Source organism: Hyperolius riggenbachi, chromosome 3, assembly GCF_040937935.1.
Source record: "Hyperolius riggenbachi isolate aHypRig1 chromosome 3, aHypRig1.pri, whole genome shotgun sequence".
NCBI classification, from domain to species: Eukaryota; Metazoa; Chordata; class Amphibia; order Anura; family Hyperoliidae; genus Hyperolius; species Hyperolius riggenbachi.
This window is the reverse complement of record NC_090648.1, coordinates 224,011,799-224,023,503: the sequence shown is the minus strand read 5'-3', so window position 1 is coordinate 224,023,503 and position 11,705 is coordinate 224,011,799.

Genomic DNA, 11,705 nt, shown 5'->3' with positions numbered 1-11,705 from the left:
CTGGTATGTTTAGGGGAAACGTCAGTTTTAGATGCCATTATTTGTGCGACAAAAATGCGATGAGTCCTGCATGCTGAGTTTTTTTCTGCATTCTTCTTATGTTGGTAGCATCCAGTGAAAATCGGAATCGTAAATCAGAATTGCAATTTGCAGTGTAAAAGAAGCCTAAAGCAGACACTTATACAGCTTGTTCTGTGCAGCTCCTTCATTTTGATGCCAGTTACCCTCTCCAAATCACCAGATGAGCTTGTTTTTGAGCAAAGGGCACCGGTAACAGAAGCCCAGACTGCAGGGACTCTTTCCTCAATCCTTTTGTTTCATACCCCTAGTGGGGTTGGAAAAAAAAACCTCTGTATTAATGTATCCTTTTTTACAAACATGTTCAGCACAGGATTATTTTTTGTTTTTGTTTTATAAAAAGCTGCTGCTTCCTCCTCCTGCTCAGCAGCACTGCAGATTCTAGAAAGAAATGGGAAGTGTAACCACAGAAGTTAACATACGTAACCAAAAGCTAAGTGCAGCTGCTGGTAACCAAGAAACCACTCGTGCCCTGAGCATATTTATTGCTTTAGAAACTAAACATAATTTCCACACTATACAACATTTCTACATAAAAATACATTGACTATGGAAGCATTTTGGATCTTTAAAGAGAACCAGAGACCACGAGAAAAAGATGTTATACATACCTGGGGCTTCCTTCAGCCTCATAAGCCTGGATCGCTCCCACGCCGCCGTCTTCCGCTGCCTCTGTCCGCCGGTACCGGGTCCCGTAATTTCAGCCAGTCGAGCCAAGCGCAGTGCGCTCCCTCCGTACTGCGCAGGCGCATGCGTACAGGGACGGAGGGAGCCCCGGGGCATGCGGAAGACTGGTTGCGTCCAGCGGAAGTGACGGGACCCGGTACCGGCGATAGAGGCAGCGGAGGACGGCGGCGTGGGAGCGATCCAGGCTTATGGGGCTGAAGGAAGCCCCAGGTATGTATACAATCTTTTTTTCATTTTTTAGAGAACGTTCGTCTCTGGTTCCCTTTAGTTTTCAATATTTTTTATTGTAATTTCAAATTTTTAACAAATATGCCATTGACATATCATGTATAAAGAAACAGAGATACACTTTATACATAATAACATTCTTTGTTTAAACAAATAATATAAAATAACCTGTACAAAAGATTATATAAATTAAAAAAAATAATCTGAATATAAATTACAGAAACATTACTGTAGTATTACCTATATTACTGTCATTAATACAATGATCAGTACTATAAAATTTTGTTTCTCTCTTTAATTAACTGCCTTAACCATATATTTGTACTATATACTTCTGGTTCCCTTTAAAGGACACCTGAATTGAGAGCAGTGGTGTGGCAATAGGGAATGCAGAGCTTGCAGTTGCACCAAAGCCCTTGGACCAGAGGAGCCCACTAGGGGTCCTTCTTCAACTGCAGTATTAGCTCTTCAATGGGGCTATGCTGCTAATGATCACTTCTATATATGCTTAGAATAGTGGTAATCATTAAAGAGAACCCGAGGTGTGTTTAAAGAATGTTATCTGCATACAGAGGCTGGATCTGCCTATACAGCCCAGCCTCTGTTGCTATCCCAAACCCCACTAAGGTCCCCCTGCACTCTGCAATCCCTCATAAATCACAGCCCTGCTTTGAGGCTGTGTTTACATCTGTAGTGTCAGTCTCAGCTGCTCCCCCGCCTCCTGCATAGCTCCGGTCCCTTCCCTCCAATCAGCAGGGAGGGAAGGGATGCAGGCGGGGACTGGAGTTCTGCAGGAGGCGGGGAGAGCCGCAGACTGACACTATAGAGATAAACACAGCCAGCTCTGACAAGCTGTTTGTCAGCAGCGTGGCTGTGATTTATGAGGGATTGCAGAGTGCAGGGGGACCTTAGGGGGGTTTGGGATAGCAACAGAGGCTGGGCTGTATAGGCAGATCCAACCTCTGTATGCAGATAATATTCTTCAAACCCACCTCGGGTTCTCTTTAACAAACAGTTCCCCTCCTCTGCTTACACCTCTGATACTTTCCAGGTTTTGTTGCGCCACATGAATTGTTATGTTTAGAATGCTTGGGGCCCAATATAAAACTTGCCTAAAGCACCTTAGCTACGCCACTGATTGAGAGGGATATGGAGGTCAGCCCGAACCTCTGATTTTCGGTTCGCGAACTTCCGTGAAAGTTCGGTTCGTGCGAACTTTCGCGAACCGCAATAGACTTCAATGGGGAGACGAACTTTGAAAACTAGAAAAATTTATGCTGGCCAGAAAAGTGATGGAAAAGATGTTTCAAGGGGGTCTAACACCTGGAGGGGGGCATGGCGGAGTGGCACCTAGTAGTCCAAGGATTCATCACTGCTCACAGTGTCTACATCCACACTTAAGGCCAGGTAGTCGGCTACCTGCCGGTCCAGGCGTTGGTGGAGGGTGGATCCAGAAGCTAAGGCGCCTTAGGCGAGGCGTTGGACTAAAGAATGTCTGCATGTCCGACATCACCATGAGATCGCTGGAGCGTCCTGTCCTTGCCTGCGTGGACATGGAAGAAGGATTACTGGCAGTGGTACCTTTATTGCGTTGTGCTGTGACATCACCCTTAAACGCATTGTAAAGCATAGTTGCCAGCTTGTTCTGCATGTGTTGCATCCTTTCTGCCTTCAGGTGAGTTGTTAACATGTCCGCCACTTTGTGCCTATACCGATTGTCTAGTAGCGTGGCCACCCAGTACAGCTCATTCCCCTTGAGTTTTTTTATACGGGGGTCCCTCAACTAGCTGGACAGCATGAAAGACGCCATCTGCACAAAGTTGGATCCAGACATACTATCCATCTCCTCTTGCTCTTCCTCAGTGACATCAGGTAAGTCCTCCTCCTCCCCCCAGCCACATACAATACCACGGGAACGTTGAGCAGCACAAGCCCCCTGCGTCACCTGCTGCGGTTGTTCTTCTGCCGCCGCCTCCTCCTCCTCCTCCAAAAAAACACCTTCCTCATCATCCGAGTCTGACTCCTCTTCCCCACACTACTCTTCCTCCTCCTCCCCCCTCTGTGCTGCCGCAGGTGTTGAGGAAACATCTGATTCTGATGGACATTGCTCCCACAACTGTTCCTGTTGTAACTGTTCCTGTTCACGCTCCCCCACAGCTTGATCCACCACTCTACGCACGGCCCGCTCCAGGAAGTAAGCGTACGGGATCAAGTCGCTGATGGTGCCTTCACTGCGACTCACCAGGTTGGTCACCTCCTCAAACGGCCGCATGAGCCTGCATACATTTTGCATCAGTGTCCAGTTGTTGGGCCAGAACATCCCCATCTCCCCAGATTGTGTCCTTTTACTGTAATTGTACAGGTACTGGGTGACAGCTTTCTCCTGTTCTAGCAGGCGAGAGAACATGACCAGGGTCGAATTCCAGCGAGCCAGGCTATCACATATCAAGTATCTCACCGGCAAGTTGTTTCTCCGCTGAATGTCCGCAAAGCGTGCCATGGCTGTGTAAGACCGCCTGAAATGCCCACACAACTTCCTGGCATGCTTCAGGACGTCCTCTAAGCCTGAATACTTTGACACAAATCTTTGAATGACTAGAATGAGCACATGATCCATGCCTAACTCAGACATATGAGGTGGTGTAACTTGCTTAGAGCCTTTATCTGGTTGTAACAATAATGGCTGTGAATCAGTTAATTCCCCACCAATTAACTCCTGCGAAGTGTCAAATGCAGCGGATGTGGTGCTTGTAGTAGCGCTGGGGGCTGCGGAAGATGAGGTGTTCTGTGTTAAATAGTTAACCACGTCCTGACAATCTTGGGAGTTGATGGGACGTGCCTTCTTCTGAGCACTGTACTTTGGGTCAGGGCCAGGGCCGGCCCGCTCATGAGGCGGGGTGAAACTTTTGCCTCAGGCAGCACATTTCTAGGGGCGGCATCCGCCCGTCGGTGGGTGCGGGGAGCCGGCCGCCGAGCTGGAGGGGTAGCGGGCAGGACGGGGGTATTGGGCCTAGCGGCGGGGAGGGGGGTCAGACCCCCCCCTCCCTCGCCTGGGTCCCCCGTCCTCCGCTCCCCTCCAGGCTTAAATAGATCAGAATCGCTACTTGTAAGAGGCAGTGGGCGGGGAGGACTCGCCTCTTCCTCGATCCAGCGTGCGCTCCACTGACGTCACTTCCTGCAACGCCGCCCACTGAATTGTAAGTGGACGGCATTGCAGGAAGTGACGTCAGTGGAGCGCACGCTGGATCGAGCGAGGAAGAGGTGAGTCCTCCCCGCCCACTGCCTCTTACGAGTATCGCTTCTGATCTATTTAAGGCTGGAGGGGAGTGGAGGATGGGGGGGGGGGGGCTGGGGGGCAATAATTTTTTCAAAATTTGCCTCAGGCGGCAAACCGTCCAGGGCCGGCCCTGGTCAGGGCCCTCAGGTACCTCTGCCTCTACCTGTTTTGTCCGTTTTGTCCATATCAGGGGGATGAAGTGAAAGGTATGCACTGACTTGACTACTACAATGTGAAGTGACACAGGTGCAGTTAACAGGTATGCAAGGAGTGGTATATCACACTGCGTGCACTCACGTAGGTGGGTGCACTGAACACAACAGGTAGGTATATGCAGTGATGAGGTGGGTGCACTGTGAACAGCAGGTAGGTAGGTATATGCAGTGATGGGTGTTACAATATGCACCTGTCACACACAGACAGGTAGCGGACAGGCACAGTGACACTGCGTGCGCTCAACTCACGTAGGTAGGTGGGTACACTGTGAACAACACGTAGGTAGGTATATGCAGTAATGGGTATTACAATGTGCACCTGTCACACACAGACAGGTAGTGGACAGGCACAGTGACACTGCGTGCACTCAACTCACGTAGGTAGATGGGTGCACTGTGAATAACAGGTAGGTAGGTATATGCAGTGATGGGTATTACAATGTGCACCTGTCACACACAGACAGGTAGCGGACAGGCACAGTGACAGTGAATGTGCTCAGCTCACGTAGGTAGGTGAGTGCACTGTGAACAACAGGTAGGTAGGTGTATGCAGTACTGGGTATTACAATGTGCACCTGTCACACACACAGGTAATCACTGATTGTGCTGGGCCTGGCAGTGGCACACACACAGTATGAATTATCAAGGCTGTCTATGCAACACAAGTGTCAGTGGGACACACAGAAAAAAAATAGATCACAAGAACAAGATTAGCTCTTAAAAGAGCTGTTGTGGGGTGCTATTTTAGCAATAAGAATCAGCGAGGCGCAAGCTAAGAAGCCTACAAGAGCCTAACTAATCTTTCCCTACGAGAGTCTGCAGCAGCAGCAGCTGTCCCTTCTCTGTTTACTGCAGGCACACGAGTGAGTAAAATGGCCGGCGATGCCTGCCTTCTATAAGGGGGGGAGTGGCTCCTGATTGGCTACAATGTGCCTGCTGACTGTGATGTACAGGGTCGAAGTTGACCCTAATAGTGCATTATGGGGGCGAAATAAACTTCTGGTAAAGTTTGCGGTTCTCCGCGATTCAGAACCCCCGGAAGTTCACCGGGAACCGTTCGCCGGCAAACCGTTCGGGCCATCTCTAGCTGCTGTCATATTTATTTCCTTTTAAACAATACCAGTTGCCTGGCTACTCTGCTAATCTTTCTGGTCAGTAGTGTCTAAACACACCCGAAACAAGCATGTAGTCAATCTTGTCAAATTTTTGTCAGAAACATCAGATGTATGCTTGTTCAGGGTCTATAGCTAAAAGTATTAGCGGTAGAAGATCAGCAGGACAACCAAGCAATGTGCATTGCTTAAAAGCAAATTAATATGGCAGCCTCCGTATCCCACTCACTTCAGTTGTCCTTTTGTAACATCCGCAATAATGGCAGCTGCGGGCACGCAGGGTGTCTCCGCAGCCGCCTTGCCTTCCTGTTCAGGGACTTCGCCCGTGCCTCTGGCGTCTAGTACGCCGAGGACGTGTTTGTCTTTTGCACATAGGGTTGCCGTATTGCGCGGGCGCGCGAGGAGACAGGACCTTTATGCAGGGAGGAGACGCATCAGCTGACCAGCCGTTCGGCTGACGTCAGAGGAGACTCACGGCGCTCCGGATTGGCTGATTGTTGTGGGCGCGGCCGTGGGGTCTCCTCTGCTTCATAAGCCTTCACTGTTCACTCGCAACTTGTCCACTGTTGCAAATACTCACGTGTTAGCGCTCAGACCTTAGATAGTATCCGGTGTGCTTTGATCTGGGAAGAAACCAGGGATTTCACACAAGACTAGGATTATTGTATTACTACTCTCTTGCCTGCCGATTCTGTACTGTACCTGCCCGCCTGTTACTGATCCTAGCCTGTCTGACCTTTCTACTCACCAGTTAGCCCTTGTAACTGGTGAGGTGCTCTTCTAATAGTACCCACCAGCTCCTCTGGTGAGGTTTTGTCAAACTATTCAGTTACTGTGTTCTAATAGTACCCACCAGCTCCTCTGGTGAGGTTAAGCCAAACTAATCAGTTACTGTGTTCTAATAGTACCCACCAGCTCCTCTGGTGAGGTTTTGTCAAACTATTCAGTTACTGTGTACCAATAGTGCCCACCAGCTCCTCTGGTGAGGTCTAGCTAAACTATTCTGTTACTGTTGCACCAAGCACTACATACTTTGTATTCTGCCAGCTATACTTGTATTTTGGTGATACTGCAGATCACCACATAATCAGATATAGCGTCTGTATTATTGGTGATTCTGCAGATCACACATAATCAGACGTCTGTGTTGCTACACCAATCCTTACACCTTTAACTTATCGGAAGGTACACGTATCCCAGGAGGTCTCAACGCAAGGTGTCATCTTAGCTTGGCGTCACAATCTGCTATTTTTCAGCCTCTTACTTACCTTTTTGTACCATTATAGTTTAATGTATTTTGCGTGCTTTTTAATTTATATGGTTGATTGTAAGCCAGGGTGTAGTCCTTTCCAGGTTTTACCAGGATATTTCAGCCTATTTAAGGGTGTGGACTGGGCTATAGAGGTGTAACTTGTGGTTTTCTTATTCAGCTATGATTAAGGACCAGTGTGGTCAGAAACATGTCAGCTGACTCTATGTTGCTGGAATGTTTCTACTTAAAAAAATAAAAACAACAACAAAAGAACCTATTTTTATGCACCAAATCTATCATTGAGTGCTGCCTGCATCCTGTATGTTCCATAACTGCAAGGGGAAAAAACAGGCATATTGACTACTTGTATTTCTCACAAAACTACACTGACACTTCTGCAGCACTTCAATTTACCCTGCTTGTTCTTCCATTGAGTTAGTGGCATTAAAAGATGATCCAATGTATTTTGTTCACCAAGTATAGTTATCAAATATCTGCATTGTACTGCCACTGAAATAGCAGAAGTGTGACTGTAATGTAGACACAGAGATTGTTTAAGTAAGCCCCAAGGCTTTAAATAGAAGCCGTAACCAAGAATTGAACTTCATCCCAATCAGTAGCTGATACCTCCTTTCCCACGAGAAATCTATTCCTTTTCTCAAACGGATCATCAGGGGACTCTGTATGGCTGATTTTGTGGTGAAACCCCATCACACTGTGGGAGCCTTGTTGCGTTGTGGGAAATAACAGCTGTCTACAACTGCCAAGAAAAAACAAGCAGCAGCTACTTCCAGTGACATCACCTGCCAGAAGTAAAAATGTCACCATGTGATAAATGTCTGAATGTAAATCAGGGAGAGTAAAGATTTTACAATGAGCAAACACTGACTAAATCATTTATACACAATTATTGTAAAAAAGCACTTTTTTTATTACATTATTTTCACTGGAGTTCCTCTTTAAAGGGGCACTATGGCGAAAAATGGTAAAATATGTGCAAACATAGACAAATAAGAAGTACGTTTTTTCCAGAGTAAAATGAGCCATAAATTACTTATTTTGCTGTCACTTACAGTAGGTAGTAGAAATCTGACAGAAGTGACAGGTTTTGGACTAGTCCATCTCTTCATAGGGGATTCTCAGTAAGGCTTTTATTCTTTATAAAGATATTCCCTAAAAAGGATTCCAGCTTCCCTGCTCACTACACAGTTTTTTGGCAGTTGGACAGAGCAACTGCCATTCATTACGTGCTTTTGAAAATAAATCCCTGAGAATCCCCCCATGAAGAGATGGACTAGTCCAAAACCTGTTGCTTCTGTCAGATTTCTACTACCCACTGTAAGTGACAGAAACATAAGAGAAAAGTAATTTATGGCTTATTTTACTCTGAAAAAAATGTACTTCTTATTGTTTATGTTTGCACATATTTTAAATTTTACAATTTTTTGCTACAGTGCCCCTTTAACAAACATTTTTGAGGGCTGAAACAGTTGTTTGTGGCAGTTTCACTCAACAGTCTGTCTGTATAGGTATCTCCCATTTCTGCCATTTCTTTGGCTATCAGTACTCTCATGAGTCGCTACTAGCAACACACACACACACAAACACAGTTGAGAGGTTTCCCGTGTCCTCCTCGACCCCATAGTTGCTGTGCACGGCCCCTCTGAACAGATCCGGCAATATGTTCTTGTGGCCAAGCTTGCCTTCGTGCACAAACATGGGTGTACTACACCTGTGCAGTAAGCCAAAGCCGCTCGTCTACAAGCGGTTTTGTGCTGCTGTGCAGGCTGCGAACACAAGATGGACGTGCTTATGCACAAAGGAGAGCGCGGACATGAACTAAAAGAGGGTCCCGGCCAGCAGCAGTGGGGTTGAGGTGGACGTGAGAAGCCTCTGGAAGGTTTTGCCATGTCAGACTCTTTGCCACAACTGACAGTGGCGTAGCTAAGGAGCTGTGGGCCCCGATGCAAGTTTTACAATGGGGCCCCCCAAGCACTCTATACATAACAATTAATATGGCATACAAAAACCTGGCAATGGCAACTACAGTGTCAGAGGTGCAAGAAGGGAATGGGAAGTAGTTTGTTAATGATTACCACTGTTCAATGTATCTATAGAAGTGATTATTATGAGCACAGGACCAATAGAGAGCTAATACTGTGGTTGAGGGAGGGTCCTCTGGGGCCCCTCTGGCCCAAGGGCCCCGATGCGGTCGCTACCGCTGCACCCCCTATTGCTACGCCCCTGCCACAACACCCTTTACACTATGGCCTGGCGGTAAGCATTTTTACCGCAAAAGGCTGCTAAGTCAATGAAAGTCTATGGAAACTTTCATGCTTAATGCAATGCGAATGATTGATGGAAGTAGTTAAATTGCCAAAGACATCCGTGCATTACCACATGATCCATGCCTATCGCACGGATTATGTAGTAATACAAGTCTATGGTGACGCAGTGAGTGTGAACAATGGAGCACGGTGCGACACAGCAGGCATGTGCAGACCAACAGGAATCCCGGTAAATAAATATGACAGCCACCAGGGAGTACGTCACTGAGCAGGGGGTGGGCCTATGCACATACCCTGTCAGTGCTGTCTGCTTCAGAGTAATGTGAAATAGACTTTGGTGCGGTTCTCCTGTGATGGACTTTCCCACCATGGTAGAATCGCACCACTAGAGTTAACTAAAGGGAACCTGAAGCAAGAAGCATGTGATGGCTGCCATATTTATTTATTTCCTTTCAAACAATACCAGTTGTCTGGCATCCTGCTGATTTCTTTGGCTGCAGGAATGTCTAAATCACACACATGAAAGAAGCATGTGGCTAATCTGATCAGACTTGGGTTAGAGCACCTGATCTGCATGCTTGTTCATGGTCTATGGCTAAAAGTATGGAGATGTTTAAAAGGAAATAAATAAGTTAGCATCCATAGCGCTCTCCTTTCATGCATGCTTTAACCTGTTGCTGACCGCTCCACCCCGATTGGTGTGAATGCGGCGGCAGCCCCAGGACCACTCCACGCTGATTGGCGTGAATGGCTTTCTATGGGGCCAGCAGGAAATTGCGCGCGCATCTCTGCTTGGAAGGCGGAGCTCTGCTCCGCCTTCAGTCTCCCAGTGGTGATCTCTGTGCTCGGAGACTGTTAGACGGCGAAACCGCCATCTAATAAGTCTGTACAGCACTGCGTTCTAAGGCAGCGCTGCACAGGGGACAGCCATATGACCTGAAGCCAATGACAGCCGATCGCTATGATTGGCTGGTAGAGGGAGGGACGGGAATAAATTATTTTTAAAAAATAGTAAAATTTATTAATAAAATAATAACATAAATATTTACAAAAAAATAAAAATAAACATGGGGGGGGGGGGGGGGGGGCGATCAGACCCCAACAACAGAGAGCTCTGTTGGTGGGGAGAAAAGGGGGAGGAATAACTTGTGTGCTGAGTTGTACGGCCCTGCAGCTTGGCCTTAAAGGATACCTAAAGTGACATGTGACATGATGAAATAGACATGTGTATGTACAGTGCCTAGCACACAAATAACTTTGCGGTGTTCTTTTTTTCCTTTCTCTGCCTGAAAGAGTTAAATATCAGGTATGCAAGTGGCTGACTCAGTCCTGACTCCGAAAGGAAGTAACTACAGTGTGACCCTCACTGAAAAGAAATTCCCCCTTTTTATCTCTTTCCTGCTCTCAGAGGCCATTTTCTGCTAGGAAAGTATTTTATAGTTGGAATTTCTTATCAGTGAGGGTCACACTGTAGTCACTTCCTGTCTGAGTCAGGACTGAGTCAGCCATTTACATGCCTGATATTTAACTCTTTCAGACAGAGAAAATAAAAAAGGAATACAGAATAGTTATTTATGTGCTTGGCACTGTACATACACATGTCTATCTCATCATGTCACATGTCATTTCGGGTATCCTTTAACCACTTAAGGACCGCAGGATTTTCTAATGATCTGTGCTGGGTGGGCTCTTCAGCCCCCAGCACAGATCGGGTGGCAGGCAGGGTGATCAGACTTCCCTCCTTTTTTCCCCACTAGGGATGTCCTGCTGGGGGGGTCTGATCGCCGCCGGCTATTTTGGTGTAGCAGTGTAACGATTGTGGAATTCTCTCCGTGATCAGCGCTGACACTGCGGAAATCCTCCACAAGCGTATAATTTGAGGGAACCCAGCAAAAGGTGCAATGCACCTGTAGAGGGAAATTCCTGTCGGCAGGTGGAGCTGTGGAGTGCAGAGGAACAGCTCCTCTGCCCTGCCACAGATGCAAGACAGGAATTGCACGAAAGAAAGAAACGCAGGGCAAGATAGCCCTGAAAGAGAGAGATCAAAGCGACAGAGGGTATGTGTGTTCACCAAACTAGTCGCCACCCTGCGACGATGAACACACAACCAGGAAGATAAAGTGAGAAGGCAATCGCCGGAGATGGCGGTTGCTAACAGCGACACAAGACCGAATAAGCACAGATGAGGAATGTATGTATGTCCACCAATCTAGCCGCCAAACTGCGGCGGTGGACACACAACAAAGGAAACTGAGTGAGAACGCAATCGCCTGAGAAACGATTGCGAATGAGATTGAGCAAAGGGACAGATTGTATGTGTGTGCACCAAAATAGTCGCCAACCCGCGACGGTGCATACACAACAGCAGATATGAAGTAGGAACGCAATCGCGAGAGAGGCGATTGCCAGAGGTGACACAAGGCTACAGCAAGGCAGAGCACGAGAGTAGCAAAGGCACAGCAAATATACAATGAGAAGATAAGGAAAATAACAAACGCTAACTAAACGCAAACACCGCACTCATTCGCAACAGTGCACGCATTTATGCGCGGTCTCCGCGTGTTAAGC